Raw genomic sequence first — 22,572 nt, 5'->3', positions numbered from 1 at the left:
AGCAAAACGTTGCTTTATCAAATTACAAAATATGCAGTGAAAGAAGAAATAACGTTCATATACATCAAATATCCTGAAATACAAAGGGAAGCCAGTTGTCCATGATGGTTAGCTTTTGGCTGAGAAATATGTACTCAGTATAAATGGAGACACTTACTATGCTTAGCGGCAGGTCACAGTCATCTGTGTCAAAGACATGGAATAAATATACTCCCCATAATGATCGCTAAGTAAATGGCTGAATGAAAGGTGGTAAGTGAAGGGCGGTGGAGGACAGTCTTCTTTCTCATCGTCTGTCCTGCTCTGTACTCCTCAGGTGGATGCTGTCCAGCTGACTTACACATGTTCCCGAAGTCTGCTGTCTGCATCTTCGGATGCTTCCTTGAACCATCGTGAGTCATATTGTCGATGTTGTTTTCTTTATTGGAGTCCATTTTTAAAAACTGCTATCCAGTGATTTTAAAAATATATCAATAATCTACGATATCCACGCATGCCACTTTTAATATCATGGGGATGAACACGTTTGCGTGGTGTTGTATGCATGCAGGAGGGAGCACCGGAAGGGGTGAGCCGACCTGAGATGAAATGGGTCCTCGCTGGACAGTGCAGATGTTTGTGGACATCACCTTTGCAGGTTGCAATGCGTGCATATTTCTTTATTGAATAACTGATGAGTAGACCGGTCTGTGTAGCATGAGGGGAAGGAGAGCCAGTGTGGAGCAGTGGTGACGACGGAGATGTGTTAGCTGTGTGCGGTGAGCACGTGTGTCTGAAACTCTGAGGTCCAGCACAGCTGTTGTCTCCCCATTCCGGATCCCGTGTCCGTGTGTCAGGGTATAAAAGGACCTTGGTTCCATCATTCTCCTCATGTATTTTAGTAGCATTGCGGTAAAAGGAGGATGAATAAGCAATGTGTGATTGAAAACAGTTGACGAGCGTGAAGAACCGTTAATTGCAAACATAGAAAGTACAGTGAATGTCACTACGAACTGGGATAAATGATAAACTGGTCAAGTGTATTCAACTCTTATTGAGGGTGACAGACATAGGGAAGTGTAGACAGGTTCATGCTCCATGGCAAGTTTGATTTCATCTTACAAGAACTATTACCATAGACTAACCAAAGCCAAAAGGCGGGTGTGGAGGACTGGTTGAATATATGGGTCAGTGGAGATCATGCCTTAGTGGTTTTATGACCTGCTTTGCCTTGTACCCATCCGAATGGTTGCATGAAATGGATGTAAAATTTTTCTAGGATTATGACATCGTAGGACAGACACCAACATGACAGGAAGAGACCATTGCGGGTAAGAGCTACAATTATTTTCCTCTTTTAGATACTTGGTTAAAGGCAATCATGGCATCATTAACATTTATAAATTAGTCAGTGTTATTCGTGGCCTAATAATAAATGTGCTGGAGAATGTTATTTTTACTAGGATCATGAGTCACATAAAGATTGAATGAAAGACTAGGTACAACCATAGTCTAGTGTGGAAATGGAGCCAATAGATATTAGAGTTATCAAGCATCATAGTCTTTAGTTTTGGTGAATCATGCTTTTATTTTATTTTTATAAATCAATTAATTCTCAAAAATATAGAAACAAAAGAAACTTAGGAGACCAAAACATAGTTGGGCATGGTGACACATGCTTTATTTCCCACACTTAGGAGGCTGAGACAGAAGGATTGCTGAGTTCAAGGCCAGCCTGGGCTATAATGTGAGTTCAAGGCCACCCTGAACTGTATAGTGAGACCCTGTCTCAAGAAGGCAGACAAAGCGAAACAAAGCCCAACAGGAACACATGGACCTGTGCTTTTGACTGGCACTAGATGTGCCTAGACTTAATGTCCCACATGAGAAAAATACAAACTTCTGTTTGGAAGAAGTCATCACCGTATATATCAGGGGTGTTGGGGTCTTGGTCTTCCCTGTTGTGTCCATGTATTTAGATTATATTAGATTAACAGATGACAAGTCGATCAAACAATGCAAATTGCTCAATTAGAATGTAAATAGTGAGTTAAGGAACATTACTACTGCATTAGAAAAATACTGAGTCCAATTTGCAAAATGGCTCAAGACTATTCCCTCTGTCCCCAAGGATGATAAAGATAATGTAAGTTTCAGACAATGTTTATATTCTGGATGTTTGACAATTGTGAGTTGGTTTAAGAGATAATTTAAATGCTTAAGTTAATGACTGCATAAATGAGTTTCTAAATAAGAGAGGAGAATCAACTGGAAATGAACTATGTCTCAGTTTTTAATTTTCTTTATTTTCATCTCCTGTTTCATGGTATGCTGCTGTTACTGCACCTGGAGAGCTGATTTAGGAACACTGCATGGTCAGCTGCTTCGTGGTTACATCTGTATCAGAAACCCGGAGGTCAGCGTGAGTGCCCAGTTGCTGTCTGTTTTCCAGTACTCTGGTTAAGGGAATTTACTCTATGCTGCACAGTGTGAAATGCCACCCAGGGCATACTGTAAGCCATGTAATGTGGGATTCATGTGAACCCTTATACGTTGGAATGCCTACTGAAAAAGCCATGCAGAATTAACGAGTCCCAAACACTGATATGAGCATCATTGTGGATGGAAGGGTAGCTGTGCTTTTACTGAGTTTTGTGAATGAGAGTCTTTGAGAATCTGTTCTAACATTAATCATGAATATAATTTAAAACAGCCTATTATACATTTTACAAATAAGACGTGAACTGTAAGGTTGCAAATAAATAATAATAAATGAATGGGAACATAATCATCCAATTTGCACAAGTCGTGTTATGTGCATTCATTGAAAGAGGAGCATTCAGTACCTCGATAAGTGGAATTATCATGTGTGATAACTTCCAAGTTCAAAAAATGCTCCAGGAAACAACCACACTAACTGCTGTGACTGAGCCTCGTACACTGTAAAAGTGAGCAGAATTTTCAAACTATATCCTATAAATGTGTACAATTAAAAAATAGTAGTTAATGAAACACTAAAAATGGTGGTTATAGCCAACAACAAAACAAAAGACAGGTAGAAATGAAGGAAACCAGCCTTTTCTGGCCCAGTGATGGTATCTACCAGTTTATGAGCCTCAGATAAGGAATAAAATGTGTCTGCAATTATGAGGTCTGACACAGAAGAGAAATGAATAAGCAGGGATCATTGGAGACTGTCTCATTTTGTATCTTCTCCTCTGTACTCTGCAGAATGGACTCTGTCCAGGGGACCTACACATTCTTCCAGAACCATCAGCCACTGCTGGTGTCTCTGTTTTGACCACAGGACCAATGTGAGTAGTAGTCAAAATCTTATCATGGTTTAGATTATTTGTTTAAGGTTTGTTCACTGTATTATTTGCAAGTGTGAGAGATTGTCCCATTAGTTAAAGTTAATGTAGATAAAATATGAAATTAATGTGGATCAGTCCATTTAATCATGCATGTTTGAAACAATATTTATTTTAAGTAATGAACACAAAAAGCTCGCACATCATAGGTGCTGTCTTGTACGTGTGTATGCATTGTGTCCTGTTTATATCAGGTGATATGTCCACCTGAGTCATCTACTATTTCTCCCTGATTCGAGCATTGAATATCCTTTTCTTCTGTTGAGTAGACACAGTACAGAGTCACACAGCAGGCCTCCCTGACATGTCTTCCTGTTCCCCAGCACTCACTGAGTGAGCTTCCCCATGTCTCCCCCACCCCTCTCCCCAGCCTCGCGAGGCCTCCATCCCACTGTCACCTCCTGGAGCTCTGCTTTGCTCTCCCATGTACACCCGCAGTGACATCATTCCATGCTTGTCTTCCCCTGCCCGGGTGCCTTCCTTATCAGAGTGCTGTCCAGTTCCCTTTTTTTTGGTGCCAATGGGATTTCATCCCTGTCAGACTAAATAGTATTTGACAAGGTAATACCTAGAATAAATTGCTAAAATATATTAGGAACTCAAAAATTTCAATACCAAAAGGTAAAACCTCTATAAAGTAGGTAATTAGCTTAAATAAACATTTCTCAAAAGAAGAAACACACAAGGCCAAAAGCTAAATGACAGTGTGCCATAAAAATTAAATTAATCGAAATTTAATCATGTCTAGTGGTAAACGACTGGAAATATTTTATCACGAATTGATCGTGAGCTGGATAGAATTTGATTGATGAAAGATACATGGTCTGGTGTGGAAAAGAGGTGGAGAATAGAGTGACAAACAGTGTATGTGTGTGTGTGTATGTGTGTGTGTGTGTGTGTGAGAGAGAGAGAGAGAGAGAGAAAGAGAAAGAGAGAGAGAGCGCGCATCATGTTGACATTTGTAGTTAGACTTTAATTCACAACTTACTGAAAATCAATATAGAAATGACACGGCCCCATGGTGATGCCTATGTGGTCGGAGCCTAAGGCGACCAAGTGTCCCTTGGTGTCCAACATCGACGTGATGCAGCGGGTAGCTGAGGGCCTTGGTGCTGACCTTTGTGTTTGCCTTTTTTTTTTTTTTTTGCTTCCTATCACTATTGTTAGATTCGTGAAAGCTTCCATCAATGAATTAAGGAACTGTTGTTCAATCACGGAAATTTATAGTGCATCGGGGAACACTATTACCATATTAAAACACCACTGAAGTACAATTTGCAATGATAATAAAACAGGGTAGTTAATGAATTTTATAAATTGATGTGAAAAATCATTCTGGATGTATATTATAGGCACCTCTGCTCCTGTTGTGTCTTGTGAATAATAAGCTTTTAATAAGACTAGTGAATTTGTAGGTTAATCAGGACTACGGTTTAAAACAGCCTATTCTATATTTTATGAATAAAAGGAGCAGTTCAGTTCCAAGGTTCAAATACAGAGGCATAACTATGGGATGGAAATGTATTGATTCCTTTGCCAAAATTTTATGAAGTTTCAGGCAAAAGATATATGAAGTACTCTTAATTTGATCCTTACACACTTACAAATGTATAAAATTTCTACCCTGTGCTCCATGCATTGGCACAGCTGAAATAACGATTAAAAGGATAATGAAGAGAATAAAGTTGTTTCTAGTAGAACACAATTGAGCCTCTCCTGGACACGTGAAGACCGCAGCCCGGGTGAGTGTCAGGTGAGGAATAGTACGTGTCTGCAGCTCTGAGGTCCGACAGGAGAGATAAGTGCATAATCCAGCATCACTGGGGCACTGGCTCATTTTTCATCCTCTGCTCTGCTCTGCTGTGTGCTCAGAATAGATGCTCCCGGGAGGATGTGTACATTCTTTGGCGTCACCATCCATAGGTCACATCTCTGCATTAGAAGTTAGGACCAGTGTGAGTAATAGTCAGAGACCTGAGTGTAGCTCAAGTGGTTTGTTTAAGGTTATTCATTGTGTTCCATAAAAGTGTGAAGTACAGTTCCATTAGTCCAAGTGTAGTCAACTTCCAAATGGGATTAATGGAAGCAGTATATTGAATTATGCATGCATGAACATCGCAGGATGCCTACCGGAGGAAACACATGCATGTCAGGCAGTTCTTCATACACACAAGGAAAATCAGAGCTGCTCCTTACAGTGTTGTCAGTCATTATAGGGTGTTAAATTTTTACTAGTGAATTAGTTGTTCAGTCAACAGACGATGTACATGTGGAGGGAGGAGAAACGGGGGCCAGCCTGGATCGAAGGTGTCCAGTGATCAGAGGCGAGGGAGTCAGGGACTGTGAATGCCTGTCTGGAGCTCTGAGCTCCAGCCCGAAGGGGACCTCGCCTCGATGTGTATGTGTCATGCCGTTCTGAGGACTGGATCAACGTGTGACTCAATGAGCAAATACTCAAAGGATTCAGTATAAAAATAAGGAAACGCTCCTGGTTCTGTGGCAGCATCCTGGAATCCCAACACTGAGGGCGGTGAGGGCGGAGACTCCCAAGTTCAAGTCTTCTCTGAGCAAGTATTTGAATTCCTTTCTCAAAATAAAAAATAAACAGCGATGGCATATAGACGGCATGTGGCCAGCATCCCTGGGTTCCATCTTCAGTACAGGAAAAATAGCAGTGGACATCGTCTGGGTGTGTAGTTACAGCATGAGATTAAGAAAATCCCTTTAATAAATAACTGAAAGCACAGAAGTCTAAAGACAAGACAGTGGCACCTGACTGTCAGCTTTCTGGCTAAGGATAATATCCCGTCAGTGAGAATCACGGGCAGCGTTTATGCTGTGAGTTGGTGGAAAGCTTAAAGATGTTCTCTCGTAAGGAAAGGAAATATTCTCCAAGTAGCAGCTGCGTGCGTGATTGACTGAATGACAGATGACAAGGAGATTGGCCTTGCTGTGTGTCTCGTTTCTCCCTCTGCTGAGCTCCAGGCTCCGCAGAGTGGCTGCTCCCAGGGTCACCGCTGACCCCTCCCTGGTCGCCTGTCTGCTGTTGCAGCTGACTGTCAGACCTTGGGGCAAATGTTCTTGTCCTCGCTGGTTCCCTTTTGAAAGATTTTAAGTATTTTGTTGAAAAGGATTAATGAATTAGTGACATAAACAGGCACACAGCCTTCAGTACCTGTGGTTCCTTTTACATGAGAATCCCCAAGCACACATCACTGAAAACATTACAATGAAAGACAGGTCACAGGAAGTGGGCAGCTAGATCTTTCTCAAATGGAAGGTGCCCAAGAGATGGGCAAGGAGGAGGGAGGCAGTGAAATCACCCTGTTGTGTACAGGTGCCAACTTCCTGGATAGAGCCAACCATTGTGGACCACAGGCTTGTAAAACAGTTTTTTAATTTAAAATAAATAATTGGAGAAAAACATTAAATGCAGCCAGAGAAGCCCAAATATCCCCATTTTAACATCAGGGCGTTAGAAGCCTTATGATAATTGTTCCATCATGAGATACAGCAGTAACAAAGAGATTTAGTGTCTAATCCAATCTGTAGCTAGGTGTTACGAGTCTTTATGTGTATTATCCTACCTTGGGATTAACGTGCAATAAACAGTGAGATGGCGCCAGAAAGGGACCCGTCTAGGCCCAGGGAGGACTCGGGTGAGCTGTAGGATTCTGAGGTCCCACACGGCTGGCATCTGAGACAGCCCCGTATTACATGGCCCTCTGTGGAGAGACGGCGGGGTACAGAGTGACCTGATCCCCAGTCTTTTTGCTCATGAATTACAAACTTAGGGGAAAGAATCCAGGACGCAAGGAAAGGACAGTGCGTACATAAGGGAACACAAAGATGGTGACGCATTGCTAGTAAACCCTATGTGAAGGGAACGTATGAAGCATTTGTTGATGTCTGCTGAATCGCTCAAGCGTGTCCCCTGTGAGACTTCAGGTGACACACAGTGGGGTTAGCTTCAGCCACCGGCCATTTTCCTAGCAGGAGCAGAAACATTTGCTTAATGGACAAGGGCCTTAGAGACTCTGTCAATGGAGGAGTGACAGTGGGAGTCGGAGGAGCCAGCATCTCCGTGTCTGTGTCCCCTTCTCTGGTTGGTGCTCTTCAGGAAGAAGCGCTGGGCTGGTGCCGGAGCCCTCCGACCTGGTCCTCCTGTGGCGCCCTGGCCTTCGGACAGAGAGCACCGTGGGTCCGGCTCCGAATTCTCGTCCTCTTTTAGGTATGAAATTAAAAGTACTCACATTATTATCGTAATGTTTATTCACTACGCACAAGGTAAAATTAAAATTTACACATCCCTAGGTTTTTAGAACATGGAACAGAGCAAGGAAAACAAAGACATTTCAAGGTAGGTTAGTGAAGATTTTCATCGTTTGTGTTATTGATGAAAGCATAAAAGTGTACATAATACGGCTGCTTCCTAATATCAGGGTATAAATGTGGATGTCAGCATAAAGACATAAATGTAAATTCTGTACTGTTTGTTGCCAGATTAAACATATGTCTTCTCAACCATTTTCTTTGTAAATTAATTTTCAGAGACTTTGCTTATTAGTACATATTTGCCCGACTTAATGATGATCTTTCACCATAGAGAATTTATATCTATACACAACATACCTTAATGTTTTGTTTCCCATTCCCTCCCCTCCCTTCACAGCTTCTTCCCCTCCCTCTTTGTAAAACCTTTGCTCCCATTTTTACCTGCCATTCTGTTTTAAAAATTTGTTTTTCTTTCCCCTCCCTTCTGCTCCCCTCCCCTCCCCTTCCTTTCCCCTCCCCTTCTCTTCCCCTTCCCATCCTCACCCTTCCCCTCCCCTCCTCTCCCCTCCTCTCCCCTCTCCTCCCTTCCCTTCCCCTCCGCTCCCCTCCCCTTCTCTTCTGTTCCCTCCCCTCCCCTTCTCTCCCCTCCCCTCCACTTCCCTTCCCCTCCCCTTCCCCTCAGCCTCCCTTTACCCCTTCCCCTCCCCTTCTCTTGCCTTCCCTTCCCTCCTATCTTTGCTCCCCATGCGACTTGCACACATTACTCTTGCTTCCCAATGTCTGCCCTCCACGCTCCTCCTTATTTACCGTCTGGGTTCCTCACACAGAGAAACAATGTGATATTCCATCACCTGTGCCTGAATTATTTCTCTGAAAATTATGGTACTAAGTGAATGCAATTACCAAACAATGACTCACGTTTATCCTTCTTCACGGCAGAATAGTACTCTGTTATATCTGAGCACAGCATTTTTTTTCTCCATGCATTGTTGACGGGCACAGGGCCTGTTTCCAAGGTTTAGCTATTGTAAATCGGGGTGCTGTAAACATGCGCGTGCTCCGATTCCTGTGCTATGATGCTTTTAACTCTTTTGGGATGATACCTAGATGAGCAATACTGGGTGAAATGGCACCTCCAGTTCCAGCTTTATAGGGGTCTGCACACTGTTTCCACAGTGTCTGTGCTAACGTGCATTTCTCCCAGTGGTGGAGAGGGCTGCTTTTTTCCCACAGCACCCAGAAATTATTGTTGGTTGATTTCTGGGTGATAGCCACTTCCCAGAGTGGGATGGAATCTCAGTGTTGCTTTCATCTGCTGGAAGATAGAGTAGGAAATTCCTGATAGGAGTGTAGACAAAGACTTTATTCACAGAACCCTGAGCGCACAGGAAATGCTACGAAGCATCAACCACGGGGAACCATCCCAGCTGAAAGGCTTTTGCACAGCAAAAGAAACTTAACAGAGGGCAGGGACAACCCACAGAATGGAAACTGTTTACTAGCTACTTCTCAAAGGGCCAACCCTGGATATATACACAACTGTAAACACCAGACCCGCCCCCCCAAGTTTAAAGGCTGCACCCCAAAATGGGGCTCAGAAATGCATAGAAAATACTCAGATGAAGAAGCAAATAAATATTGAAGAAATGCTTTTAACATCACTGGATGTTTGAGAAATACAAATTAAATCAGCCATTTTCTTCATGATTCACACACACTTCATGGCTTTTCTCGGTCGCCTTCTCAGATCTGTGGGACGTGATTATCACTTCTCGGGACCTGTGCGACCCCCCCAGCCCTGCCTTGTGCCCCGTGGGGTCGTGTTACCCACGCCCGCCTCCGCTGAGCTGCCCTCCCCGCTGCACTCGCAGCCCCATCAAATCAGCTTTGTTCTATTCCACACACGAACGAGGCCGGCTGTACTTTCTCTGCCTCAGCACAGCGATGTCCTCTTCGATGCATGTTGTTATAAATGACAAGACTTCATTCTCCTGTATGGCTGAGCAGTACGTGACAGGTGTAATGAACTGAATGTGACAGTTTTAATGCCTGGAGTACAGACCTGGAATATATTGGGAAATTCAGTGCAATATCAAAAGAACAAAGAAGCATAATTTTAAAACGGGCAATGAAGCTCAGTAGACATTTTGTGAAGAATACACAAATGACCAAAAGGTATTTGAAAAAAATGCTCAGGACCCCCGACCATCAGGGAACTGCAACTCAAAATCAACAGAAGGCATCACCTCACTGTGTTATCAAAAGTCTCCCTTGAAGTTAGAGCCAAATACGGCCCAGGTGTGGTGTGGGGAGTAGTGTGGCCCGAGGACTAGAATAGCCAGTAGGCGCCCGTCCCCTCAGCAAGTAACGAGGACACTGTCTCACTGAGACAGACTCTCAGATGTGAGGAGAGCAGCTCCAGAAGTAAAGGAAGTGATGAATATGTCGTTAGTTACCTTTGGCTGTTGCACAGCATGTGCAAAACATCAGGTCGTACAGGATAAAGGCACACGTTTCTGTCCACTAATAAAAGCTTAAAAAGCATGAAATCAATAAAAAGCCAGCCATTGCCCAATTATCAGTGCTGCATGAAACATAGTACAAATTAAATTTTTTCTCTGAAAACATCATAGCACAGTGATAAATGTGCACCCGTGTTTATAGCAGCATAATTGGTAATAGCCAGATCTTGGAAATAGCCTAAGTGTTCACCAACTGAGGAATGGGTAAAAAAGATGTGGTACTTTATACAGTGGAGTACTACTCAGCTCTAAAGAATGACCACATTGAGATATTTGTAAGTAAATGGATGCAACTCCAGGCCATACTATAAGTGAAGTAAATCAAGCTCACATGTGTAAATACCATATAGTCTCCCTAGTGTAAGAAATGGTAAGAGTACATAAGATACAAATCCTCAATAAATAGAGTGAGAGGTTAAGAATCTCCTCAAAGGGGAAAAAGCAGTATCTCGGGGAAAAGGAAGGGAAAAGAGAAAATATGTAAATCTGTATAAACACACGTAGGACAGCTAACATGACTGTGCTACAGATTCTATGATTTCGTGGAACAAAACAGTTACCATTCATAGCCTGGAACAACCTTGCATGTTTGTATCTGGAGATGTGAGGAACCCTTGAAGATCACTATGCAAATTAACAACCTTAGTCATGCTCCTACCTTTGAAGGCCCAGGTCCTCATGGTATGGGCTCCTGCTATTGTTACTTGTCTTTTTTTCTTGTTTTACTATAATTTGTTTGTTTTTGCCTCTAATACAAAAAGGATAGGTATACATGCAGAGGGTCATACATGCATAGAACTTCTCCTAAACAGTTTACGAGAATTATTGTATTATACATGATGAAATGAACAGCTACTTTGAAGAAAAAGAGTCGTTGTGGTGTTGCTAATTCTGTATCATCATGCTGTGAAATCCAGTAATGCTTTCGTGCTTTGTTCAGAGTCGTGTTAGTCTGTTTTGTGTCATTTAATTTCCACACACATGAAGGTATGGACAGCTCTTTTGACGAGAACAAGAGGCATTGTGGCAGCCATGGTTGACTTTCCTGCTGTCTGCTTTTGGAGGCCTGTAATGCCTTCATTACTCTGTTCTGATCAGCTTAATACTATCTTGTTTTGTATGAATTCATTGTGTGTGAAGATATGCACAACTATTTAGAAGAAAATAAGAGACATTGTGGCAGCCCCTGTAGATCTCCTGTTGTCTTCTTTTGAAATCTGTGTCACATTGTTTTCTTTTGATCTGCTTTGTTTTGTTTTACCTTCTTTAAAATTAACAAGTTGCATGAAAAGATGTAGATATTTATACACCTTTTTTTCATAAATCATATGTTCTTATAGTTGTTAATGAAATAATTCTTGAACTGATAAATATTTAGGAATAAATGGCACAAAGATGACGTTAGTAATGGACCCGTGATGCCAACATTGGCGTTTGTGTCTTCGACAGTGAATGAGCTTGACTGAGGCCCTGAGTTGGCACACCATGTAGTCTCCTCCCTGTCAGGAATCGATAATGATGCTGTCTGTAGATTCATACGTTTAAAACTAGTGTTAATGTATCAGTGATAGCATCATTCAGTAATATAAACAGGCATATAGGGAACGAGGTGAAACATTCTCCACCTATGAATTATGTGTTTAGGCCAGAAATACTGATTCAAATTAAAATTAGAAACACTATGTTCATGTGTAAGCAACTTAATAAAGAGTATTACTTCCCTCAAGTAAGAATCACATATAGACAGTAAAAGAGAGTCTGCTCTTAGTTTTGAGTTAGTCTCTAGATCAAAGTGTTTCTTTGGGTAAGATATGTATACACACACATACAATAAAAAGTCCAATAACTAAATTACCAGTGAAATCACATTGACAAAAGAAGAATCAAGAATGAATGGACATAAATTCCTCGCTTTTTCAAATCATCTCCTCGCTTTGTACTCTGAGAATGGCTGCATTTGAGGGATTGAATCATTTTTCTTGGTCGTGAGCTCTGTGGTTACAGACGAGCTCTGAGATTAATGTGAGCTGTGATTAAAGCTCTTTGCCTGATTTCAGGGTCTTTTTTACCGTGATTATTCAGTCTATTACTAGAAGTGTGAAATATGGTTAAGGAATGCAGTTGTAGCCTATGATAAGTACATGAAACATTGTGCCAATTAATGTCCTTCCATAAAGGAGAACAGTTAGTAAAAATGTGATGATGGTACCATTTAAAGTTTTTATCATAGATATTGCCGTGTATTCATTAATAAAATAGTAAATAAGTGTAGGTGAGAAAGATGAGAGGTCAGATGGCTGCGTGTGATCCTCTCCATCTGAGAGGATCCCTGGCTGCGTGTGAATCATAGTGTGAATACATGTCTGGAGCTCTGATGTCTAGGGAGAAGACAGGTGGTCCCCCTTCCGGCTGAGTCGGACCTACAGACAGGTCAGCAAGCCCCAGGTGTCTTGTTTTGGTCCTTGAGATCACAGACATTCAAGCTATTGTTATACATCAGGTGAAATGATCATCGATAAATATATAAATGAATGAAAATGCACAGACTGTGACATGTTCAAGTGGAAAACTCTGTGTTGAAAATCAGTGATTCATGAAAGCCTTGAGTCTATTTTAAATAAATGTTACATGAATGCTTGCTTTTTTAAACATAGAGTGCCTAAGTTATAGTGTTTGTTTTCTGCCCTCGGGGTATGTTCAAAGTTGTCTGTTATAAAGAGTTTATATATATATATATATGCTTAATAAATGATTGCCAGAATGCAAGGAGCAATGCAGAGAATGTCTCAAAATTTTATTTAATTGTTCACTCTGATTTATATTCTTTAGATTAGATTTGTTCCAGGTGACTTAGAGATTTTTTTTTAATCACAAACTCTTGTGTTGCACGTCTGAGTGTGGAATCTGGAGAGCAATGTCAGCAATAGCCAAGGCTGTTGATGTTCTGAATCGATACTGAGTCAGTAAGTGAGTGTAGGTAAGAATGAGGAGAAAGAAGGGTAAGCGTGGCCCAGCTGTGAGGATCTGAGCTGATATAAGAAATCTCAGTAATGAATGCCCAGAACACTGATGTCCATTAAGAGCAACAGGGGAGCAGGGGTACCCCTTCTGTGCCTTAGGATCACAGACACTGATAAGTAGGGGCCAGTCTTGTTGTTCTGGGGCAGTTCCAAGTTTGAAGGAGTTTTTCTTGTTAAGAAAAACTATATTATGAAAAATAATTTAATAAAATAATGTAGATAATTAACATACAGAAGGCATCCGCAAAACCAAACCAGGAATCTGGGCTGTTGCTTACATTAGTTCTGCTGCAGACAGACTTCTGCTGCAGTCAAAACAGAAGACACCATGGAGCAGGGCGCCCCCTGCAGTACAAAACGGAACAGGGAGGAGAACCACACTGGAACTGTTTGCACCAAGCTCCTGTTTGCCCGGTGCCCTTAGCTTAATCACAGAGCCCTTAATCAGCTTTGATAAGGTTCACACATGAAGCTCACGGCACTACCCAAAACTATCACATGCTCACGGAGGGTCAGTTTAATTAACATAATTGTGATTAATTATTAGTGAGCAGTACAGGTGAACAGTAACTTCCATTGCTGAGATGTGAGTCAGAAACAATGAATATATGTCCAGAACCCTGAGATCCAGCCCCTAAAATACCCTGCCTTCTGTTGGGGGTTCCTGCAGATAGTTGTCAGGGATCTGAAGTATATATATGTATTTTTTTTTCTGCAAGAGAAGGTCTCACTGTGTATTCTAGGCTGGTCTTGAGCTCACTGTAGAGCCCAGGCTGGCCTCAAACTCATAGTGATCCTCCTGGCTCAGCCTCCCAAGTGCTGGAACTAAAGACATTCACCACAACACTAGGCTGTGTATTTGTTTTTGAACTTTCTTTAATTTATTTTCATTCTATATATAATTCATTCAATGAAAGAATTCCTATATTAATACGTAACATATAAAATATGCATAAGTATATAATATGCAAAACTTTGATTATGAAAATGTGATGAGGCAAGAAATACTATTAATATAAATTAAAAATAATAATGATGATGAGAAGTGAATGTTACGTACTTACCACTTTTCCTAATGGTTGTATAGATCGTAAATTATACACAATATTTGTGGTGTGGTTCACTGGCAAGTTCAGAGTTGTTCATTTTCTTAACAGAAAGCATAACTCAAGGTAATGATTGCCTACCTGACCAGCCAAAGGCAGAGGCCAGTCAGGGGTCGGTAGGCAGCTCAGTTCTGCGATCCCCGGTGCACGTCTCCTGGGAGGGAGTGCGGACCAGCGTGAGCGCAGTCAGCCTTCCGCGCTCGCGTCTTCAGGGTGTGGCTGAAAAGTGTGCAGCCCGACTGGCGGTGGCCAAGTCTGCTGTGATAGATGTGGGAGGGATAGAAGTATTAGAATGATCATGCATATATGAAAAATTGAGGATAATTAATGAAACAGATTTGTCAATGTGAGGGTGATTAATATACCATTTAGAAATAGCAGAGTTTTCAGAGTTTGTGATTCATAGGGCTTATAATTAGTGAATCAAGGAATTAATCAACAGCAAATTAGATAGGATTGGAGTAAAAAGAGGCCCAATTCTGGATCGATGATTCCTACTGGCAGTGAATATGTGCCTGGAAGCCTAAGGTCAGCCTCGAAGAAATCTAACCAGTTGCCTGGTCTCAGAGTGTCCTGTAAACAGATTTCAGAACTATACAGTGTCTTCATCTTTCTTTGTGCCGATATATTTTTCATTGTGTTTTCATAATCAGATCAATGCAAGAACAATAAGCAAATACATAATTAAATAGAAATAAAATGATTGAAACATTGACCAATTTAACACACAGGTAGTGGTGCAAGAAGCATTATTGAAATAGTTTAAAAACATAGATGTCCAAACAGGAATAAATGGCCCAGTGTGAGCAGCAGCCAGAGCCTCTAGTCTTGTTTGGATGGTTCGTTTAGATTATTCAACACGGTACTAAAAGTGTATGATGTAATTGATGACAGCCAAGTAATGGCAGTGATATAAATGCTGTGTGGACTATTGGAATGATAATCTATGTATGAAAACTCGAGGTTAATTAATGAAACAAGCACCCCTGTATGAGCAGCTCTATATGCAGATTAGTAGTGTCAAGGCTGTGGTGGGTTTTGCACACAATAGTTTAGCCACTTTCAGTGCAATAATGAATTAATTAACATATATTTGGAAAACAGTGGCTTGGCCTGCATCCATGATGAGGACTGGTGAGTTATGAATTATAAATGATGAATATTTTTTCTGAAAATCTGAGGTCTTTAATAAAGGTCAAATTCTGTTGTAAATGTTATTACTGTGATAGCAGTGTTGGATTTGTTTTGGTCTGTGTATTCATGAATTTTTATTCAAGTTTTAGAATGACTCAATAAACATGTATGCCAATGCATAAAATTAAGTATTGTCTAATCACAAAAATACATTGTGAGGCAAAACACTGTTTATCCGTATTGAAATGAGTTTAGTTCAGAGGTGAGTTGTACTTGTGTGTCATCTCCTGGGTTAATGATGGAAGACAAATTACAGACAGTGTCACATCCTGGCTCATGTGTCTGATTCAAATTTTTCATTTTCTGAAAAGAACATGAAATACGGGTTTTGTCTAAACCATTGTCTAAATTAGGGACTAGAAGGAGGGATCTGGGTCAGTGATGAAAATGCCACAGTTCACGATACTGTGAGTGTCACAGCTGTCCCGTCTCTCGTCTCTGGCTAATGATGGCATAGATGGCATGGATTACAGTATTCAGATTCTTGAGAAAAAAGCAGTTAAAAATTATTTATTTTCCTAAAAGATAATGATGGAAATATACTCCAAAAGTGACTGTCTAAAATCATGAATGGAAATCGAGGCTGAACAGTGACGTGGTCTCATCTGGTATCTTCTCTGCTCTCTTCTACTCGGAAGGCACGTGGTGCTTGCACGGCGGAGGTCTCCAGGGTGCAGTGTTCGGGGCCAGTCGGGAGCAGCTTGGGGGCGCACGTGAGTGACCTCCTTTTTGTTGGGGCTTGGGTGGAGCTTTCGTGATCATTGAAGGAAATGTGAAATTGTTAGTGAAATCAATCACAGACGGTGGAAATGGATAGAGAAACACAACATACGTGGGATCGATGATGACCAAGGACAGTGCATGACCTGTGAATGCTGAATATGTCTCTGGAACTCTGAGGTCCTTCAGAAGAGTCAGATTTTGTCGTTTCAGTTTTGTATTGATAGATGTCAACAGGACAGGTAGATTTGGCTTCGGTTCTTATTTTTCTGCATTTTTTAACATAGACTTATAATTGGGTCAATACAAGAACCAATAAACAAATGCATAAATAAATAAAGGTGAATAAGGTTAAGTATGGTTCAATTATAAAAATATGTGGTGAAATAAAATTCTACATAGGTCAAAGTGGAGTCATGTGTATCTGCTATCTCTGGCTAATTATGATATTTACAATATAAATTATAGACAAAATTCATGTTCTGGTTCCTTGCCATGTTTTAATTATTCATTTAAGAAGTAATGAAATAAATATACTCTCAAATTAGTGGCTAAATGAAGGTGACAATCAGGAGTTAAGAGGGAAAATGTCTCGATTTCATTATCGTTTTCTGCTCTGAATACCTAGAATGGATGGGCTTCACCGATCTGAGGATCCTCCTGTGCCCCCTGCTCTCTGGAGATCAGGCAGACGGTATGAGCAGTAGTTGGTATACTTGCTTTAGTTTGGATGGGCGGCTTGAGGGGACTGAGATGTACTGTTCGGAAGTTTATCACTTCCTCAGCGGTGACCTCTCTACCCAGGGAAATACATGGGAGTAATATGGAGGTTTCCATTGGTCATGAGATCCTGCCGCGTAATGAGACAGTTGTACCGGCGGTCGAATGCCTCCATGTGCGGACTAAGAATAGCAAGGCTTTTGTAGGGTCTCCGATCATTATTAGTGTGTAATTGAATTAATCGTGAGATAAATATTTAGAAAAAGAGAAGACCAATGTTGGATTAATTAAGACTTCTGGTGCCATACGAGTCAGACTAATATGTGTCCAGAACTTTGGGTCTATTATAGAAGAGATCTGGTCCTTTCTCTTTTTTAAAAAATGATTCCATAGTAAGATGTCAGTAAAAAGCAATGTGCTTGTCTTTCCTTGTAGTTAGGTATTTTTAATCTGTCCTTAAAATTGGTTTGATGTGAGAATCAGTGACCAAATATGGAAATAAAGTGAATAAGCCATTGTTCAATTCTGAATGTACATGGTATTGAGAATGCCGTAATTCTGTTATTATCTTTTCCACAGTCTACTCCTCAGAATGGAGAGGCTTTGAAGATGGGAGCTTTCCTGCAGGATCACCTTCTCAATCTGCATACTCAGGTAGGTAACAGTCATCCCTATTTTGGTATCAGAGGCTGGCTTAAGAGTATTTAATGAATTATTAATAATACGTACTATAATCAGTGGTGATGAGCTGTTTCCGAGTGATATGCATGAGAGAGATTTGAAGTATTCTATTGATAATGCAAATATTAAACACTGAATATCATTAGTGAAACAGGTGTATCAATACTACAATGATCCCATCTATAGATTAAGAATAACAGAGTTCTTTAGGTTGTGTGAGTCATGGGGCTTAAAATCATAATTAGTAAATTGACGAATTAGTCAACACAGTATAGAAGGTGTTGGACAAAAAGAAGACTTAGTGTGAAAATCAGTGAAGAAGAATATAAACACATGGAGATAAAATGAGTAACTTCTATTGATTGCCTAGTAATTGTCCCATTGGGAAGACAGGAATTACACTGATATCTGAAGAAGACAGCGATCGCAAAGGAAAGTAAATGTCACGCACCTGTACCCTCTTGGGCTAATGATGGTAGAGACAGCACAAATTAGAGATAGTAATCAACTTCTGGGCCAGTGACAAATTTGAAATTATTCATTTTCTGAAAAAGAAAATGAAATCAACCTCTTGAAAGACTTAATTATCACCACAACTTAAGCGAGGTGAAATTCAGGGAGTGGTGTTGACACTGTCGCCCGCTTTGTTTCTTGCTCTGCTCCGTAGCATGGGCATGTCGGGTGGACAGCAGGACTCCTCCAGGTCAGGTGCTGTGTCTGCCCCGCTGTGGGCCTGTGTAAGTTACAGCCTTCTTGTCTTGGTTGGTTTGGATGGTTTGCATAAGAATATTCAATTTATTAATAATAAAAAGCACACAGTGTCATCAGTGATGGCCACTGTATCCCAGGAGCCAAGTGGGGTGGAATATTCAATTGAGATCACACAGAGGATGAAACCCATCGTGTTTCTGCGATCCTAACTTTCTGTTCATGGTAGCAGCCTTCACTGTGTGCTTTGTCACACGTTGTGAAGACACTCACAAAAGAGAACTCCACAGCTGCTAAGTTGGGTGGCAGGAATGATGGGATACATGTGTCCACGTTGAGGGGTTCAGTGGAAATACATCTTTTACTGGAGTACAGTTTCTGAGTTAGAGATTTGTGGGTGGGTGGGTACTAAGAATCAAACTCGGGACCTCGCGCCTGCCAGGCAGGTGCTGTGCCACTGAGCTACATCCCAGCCCCTGGGGTACTTTTTCTTTTTAAATTTAAGCATTCAACTGCCTTTGTTGATCACACCTCCGATACATGTCAAGGCTTAGGATACCAGTCTTTCTTCTTCATGTCAGTGCCATGACAGGTCTTATTTGTGTATGTAAGAGAAAATAAAATAAATTGCATTTCAGGTGATCTAAATGACTGACTAAATGAAAAATAACTTATGCAGATTGATGTGGATAATGTTCCCATTCTTTTTTCTTTTTTAATCATCACCTGCACTCTGTAATCCTGAGAATGAAACCTTCCTGCTGCGGATCTTCTGTGGCCTGAACTCTGTGCACTTATGCATTGCGAGCGAGGAAGCCCGTCTAAGTAAGTAGTCAACAAAGAGAATCCACGGATGAGTCTCACACTCCCATAAATGATGCCTGAGGGTTTGGGGGCACAGCTGGTGACAAACTAGCACCTAGGCATTGTGAACACGTAGGAAATAAAATCAAAGAAAGCTAACCATGGCCTAGCAATGAGCCTGAGCTTCACAGGAAACATTTTATTGAGGAACACTTGGGGAACACTGAGATCAAAAAACACTTCACAGTCTGGGGGGGGAAGATGTCAGGAATATCACGAGTCTGTCTGTCTGTCTTCTTTTTTTTGCCCTGAATCACGTGTGTTGCTTTATTATGAGGCAGTGAATTAATGAATACATAACAAAGAAAGTTGAACTGAAGAGAAAGGCTCGGGTTCCTGGGACAGTGGGCTTAGGGTTGCCTGGAGAGTCAAGGATGACAAATTCTACTTTTCTGGAAGGGTGAGCTCCAACACAGAAGAAATCTAGGCCATTTCTCCACGGGAAACAACTTTCTGTACAGTTGTAAAATATTCATTCACTCTTTCTTGTCCTTTGATGGTTTATGAGTGATTTTATTATTACAAGAGAATTAGTGCATAAAGAGCTCAAGAAATGGGATTAAGTGGATGAAAATGTGACCACGCCTGACCCCACATTAGCACATTTAACGAGACAAACTTCACAGTCCTCTCTTGCTCAGGAGCTGACATTTGGGTGTCTGTTGTTTTTAATTTCTCCACATGAAGAACATGTAGGCAGGTGTGTGAATTGTCAGTGCTTGTGTTTGCTTGTCTTTGGCTTGCAGGTTATTTTTTTCCTACCTAGGAAAGTCATTTACATGATAAGAGACTAAGCATTATTGAAATTAAAGGTGGCCAGTGAAGACACTTGTTAGCTAACAGGAGTAACTGTGCGCCCCACGATGCCTTACAGGGATGTTGTCTGTTTTCACCTCCGCACAGCACTGTGCACAGGCAGCAGCCTGTCTGCGCTGCTATTGTCTACAGTTTGTAAAAGACACTGATTTTATCCTCATAGTGGACAAATGAATAAGTATAATAATCAAAAAGCTAAAAGGAAGACAATCTGGGTATAATGAGCGTGTGTTGAAATAATGGCTCTGATTCAACCAGTTCCCAGATTATGGCCTTTTTAAGATGAAAGTTTGGCTTTGAAAAGGTTTTTGATAAGGATGTAGATTTATGCACAGTCATTTATGTCTCGGGTTTCTCAGGGTTGAAACATCATTTTACCTCTTCAAAAACCATAAATTGGTGGCCAGATTTTTTTCTTCCATTGATGAATAAAACAATAGGGTGAAATACTGTTCATGGGCACAAAATTTCTTGGAGCAATCACTGAACTGAATCTACTTTGGCCCGTGTGGGGTCCAGAGAGTGAAGTGGCCGTGTGCATGGGTCTCCGGAGGGACTGGAGCCGGAGGATTCTAAACACTCCCTGCTTTTGCTTGAGATGCAAAACTGATAATTTAGTGAATTTGACAAAAGGAGAGGTGGTTTTTTGGCCAGTTGCACACAGGTGATGACCGAAAGTTGAAAATTAATGTAAAGCCAATCACCTTACATCACTGATCTGTTAAATTAAAACTAGATCTGTTGGTTTCTTTTGTTGCACGCTTCCTCTGGACCCTCCAAGCTGGGTCCTGCTGAGTGACATCCTGGCTCCAGAGTCCCTGGCTGTGAAGTAGATAGACTCCGTAAGTCACGCACAAAGTTCTTCTCCTGGGGGTGGCTGGTTCGTTATTAGGTACTCTTTGTGTCATTACAAAGATGAACAAATGTCCTCCCATGTACACAAGATTGACAAGGATTAGGGATGACAATGTGGTACCCACCAAGGATTTAGCTGAGGAGAACCGCCATCATCGCCTGTGGAAGCAGGTTATTTATTTCAGCAGCATCCTGCAGCACTGAGATGCACTAGGCAGTTAGTCAGGGCTGGTCCCTGCCAGGGTACAGGTGGAGACAACATTAACAGCCTCTCTCCTGCTCTAGACAGCTGAGTTCAGCTTTACATTATTAGGAGAACCTGAAATAAATAACTTCATGAGTTCATCAACATCTAATTATAAAGAGCTAAGCAAATGGAGGGGAAATGTGGAGAGAAGTTAGCCTGACCCCCATGCTTTCCCTCTGTGAAGAGGCCTCTTGGATATAAAGTTTTTGACATCAGGAAATAACCATTTCATCTCTCTCTTTCTCTCTGCTTCCCACGTATGTATCTGCTTGCTCTCTCTCTCTCTTCTCTCTCCCTCCCTCTTTTCCTCCTCTTCTCCCTCTCCCTGTCTCTGCCTCCTGTGATCTGCACACTTTAGCTAATAACTGTTGTGTAATTGTGAACTCTTTCATGGTTCTTTGTCACAATGCATGTGCTTGTCTTTGGGGGGGGGGGGGGCTCTGTGTAGGGCACTCGGGATAGGATATAAAGGCATGTGCTATGGATTCTGAAGGCCCCCGGTGCCACTGCATTAAGAATCAAGGTTGACACGGGGTGGGGCGAGTTATTTGAGGGTTCTGTGCCCTCAGCGCTTTGGGTGGGGGACGTGGCATGAGCCTGAATCGCTCACAGTTCTTCTTAACGCTGGGTGGTTCCTTTCAGGGCATTCACAGCGTTATTAAAATGGATAACTGCATACATTAAGCGATAAAGTGTGAGCCCTTTTTCATGAGCCAGAGATAAGAATGTGGCATAAATCATTGTTTGTAATTAATTTCTGGTTCGGGTACTTCATGTTCACTAAATTAAGCCCAGATCTGGGCTTTTCATTTGTTAATGTCCTTTTTAGGGTCCCCAGGATGCAGGCACCATAGCTGATTAAATTATTCTCCAATCATGGAGATCTTCGCCTCGGCCTTTGGGTAAGGAGAATGCCCTGTATTGTTAGTCAGAAAGTTCTTGGTTTGGGTCGTTAGCTCATCGTCTTCACCATCATTACAAAAGATAATTAAATTTTAGGAGGCTGTGTATAGGCTTAGGGTGAGAATGTGTTATGAGCCAAAATTAATCCAATTTAATACAAATGAAATATGAGGGGGAAAAAACCTCCGCTTTTTCATTTCTTTTGAAAAGTTAAAATTTCATCTTATTTAAACATTCTTCTCCTGATAAGCATCTGTGCCGCCTCTCATCATGGAGTCAGAGCCCCAGGGGCTGAGTGTGACAGTGAGCTCCAGGCTGCCCATCGGGACAATAGTGTGTTGTTCAGGTCGGGTGCAGGAGGGCCTCCTCTCAACTGTGAGACCAGTGGGGTGCATTTGAATAAAACTGACAATCGATCATTTTTTGAGAACCGAAGTCCATTGCAGAAAAGAATTCGTGTCTAACTGATTACAACAATTTCAGGAAAATTTAAGGATTTATTTCTGGAGTTCGTAGCTATTGATTTTCTATGACAAGTGATGAATGTACAGATCAATAAACGTATATTCATGGGGAGAGAAAGAGAGGTCA

At 41.4% G+C, this 22,572-nt stretch overlaps 1 long non-coding RNA gene and 4 other non-coding genes across 5 annotated transcripts in view; all 5 read left to right on the top strand.

Moving 5' to 3' along the window:
* Positions 1-22,572, top strand: part of LOC111754908 (uncharacterized) — a 164,869-nt gene that overhangs the window by 87,510 nt on the left and 54,787 nt on the right. The window contains exons 28-36 of the long non-coding RNA XR_010044870.1: positions 317-392; positions 1,259-2,395; positions 3,211-3,293; positions 7,471-7,581; positions 16,106-16,180; positions 16,816-16,881; positions 17,487-19,121; positions 20,758-20,818; positions 21,908-21,980. This is a non-coding gene — a long non-coding RNA (uncharacterized LOC111754908). The remainder of the gene's footprint in view (positions 1-316; positions 393-1,258; positions 2,396-3,210; positions 3,294-7,470; positions 7,582-16,105; positions 16,181-16,815; positions 16,882-17,486; positions 19,122-20,757; positions 20,819-21,907; positions 21,981-22,572) is intronic.
* LOC111754931 (small nucleolar RNA SNORD113/SNORD114 family) lies at positions 719-791 on the top strand. Its single transcript, XR_002789598.1, has one exon. It is a non-coding gene; the product is annotated as a small nucleolar RNA SNORD113/SNORD114 family (small nucleolar RNA).
* Positions 3,062-3,136, top strand: LOC111754930 (small nucleolar RNA SNORD113/SNORD114 family). The gene has a single exon (XR_002789597.1). It is a non-coding gene; the product is annotated as a small nucleolar RNA SNORD113/SNORD114 family (small nucleolar RNA).
* Positions 15,388-15,460, top strand: LOC111754920 (small nucleolar RNA SNORD113/SNORD114 family). The gene has a single exon (XR_002789588.2). It is a non-coding gene; the product is annotated as a small nucleolar RNA SNORD113/SNORD114 family (small nucleolar RNA).
* On the top strand, positions 16,302-16,373 carry LOC111754923 (small nucleolar RNA SNORD113/SNORD114 family). The gene has a single exon (XR_002789591.1). It is a non-coding gene; the product is annotated as a small nucleolar RNA SNORD113/SNORD114 family (small nucleolar RNA).

This window comes from Cavia porcellus, unplaced genomic scaffold, assembly GCF_034190915.1.
Source record: "Cavia porcellus strain 051 isolate PalLab524CR breed Dunkin Hartley unplaced genomic scaffold, mCavPor4.1 scaffold_31, whole genome shotgun sequence".
Classification (NCBI taxonomy): domain Eukaryota; kingdom Metazoa; phylum Chordata; class Mammalia; order Rodentia; family Caviidae; genus Cavia; species Cavia porcellus.
The sequence above is the reverse complement of the archived record's forward strand: the minus strand, read 5'-3'. Positions and strand labels throughout refer to the sequence as shown.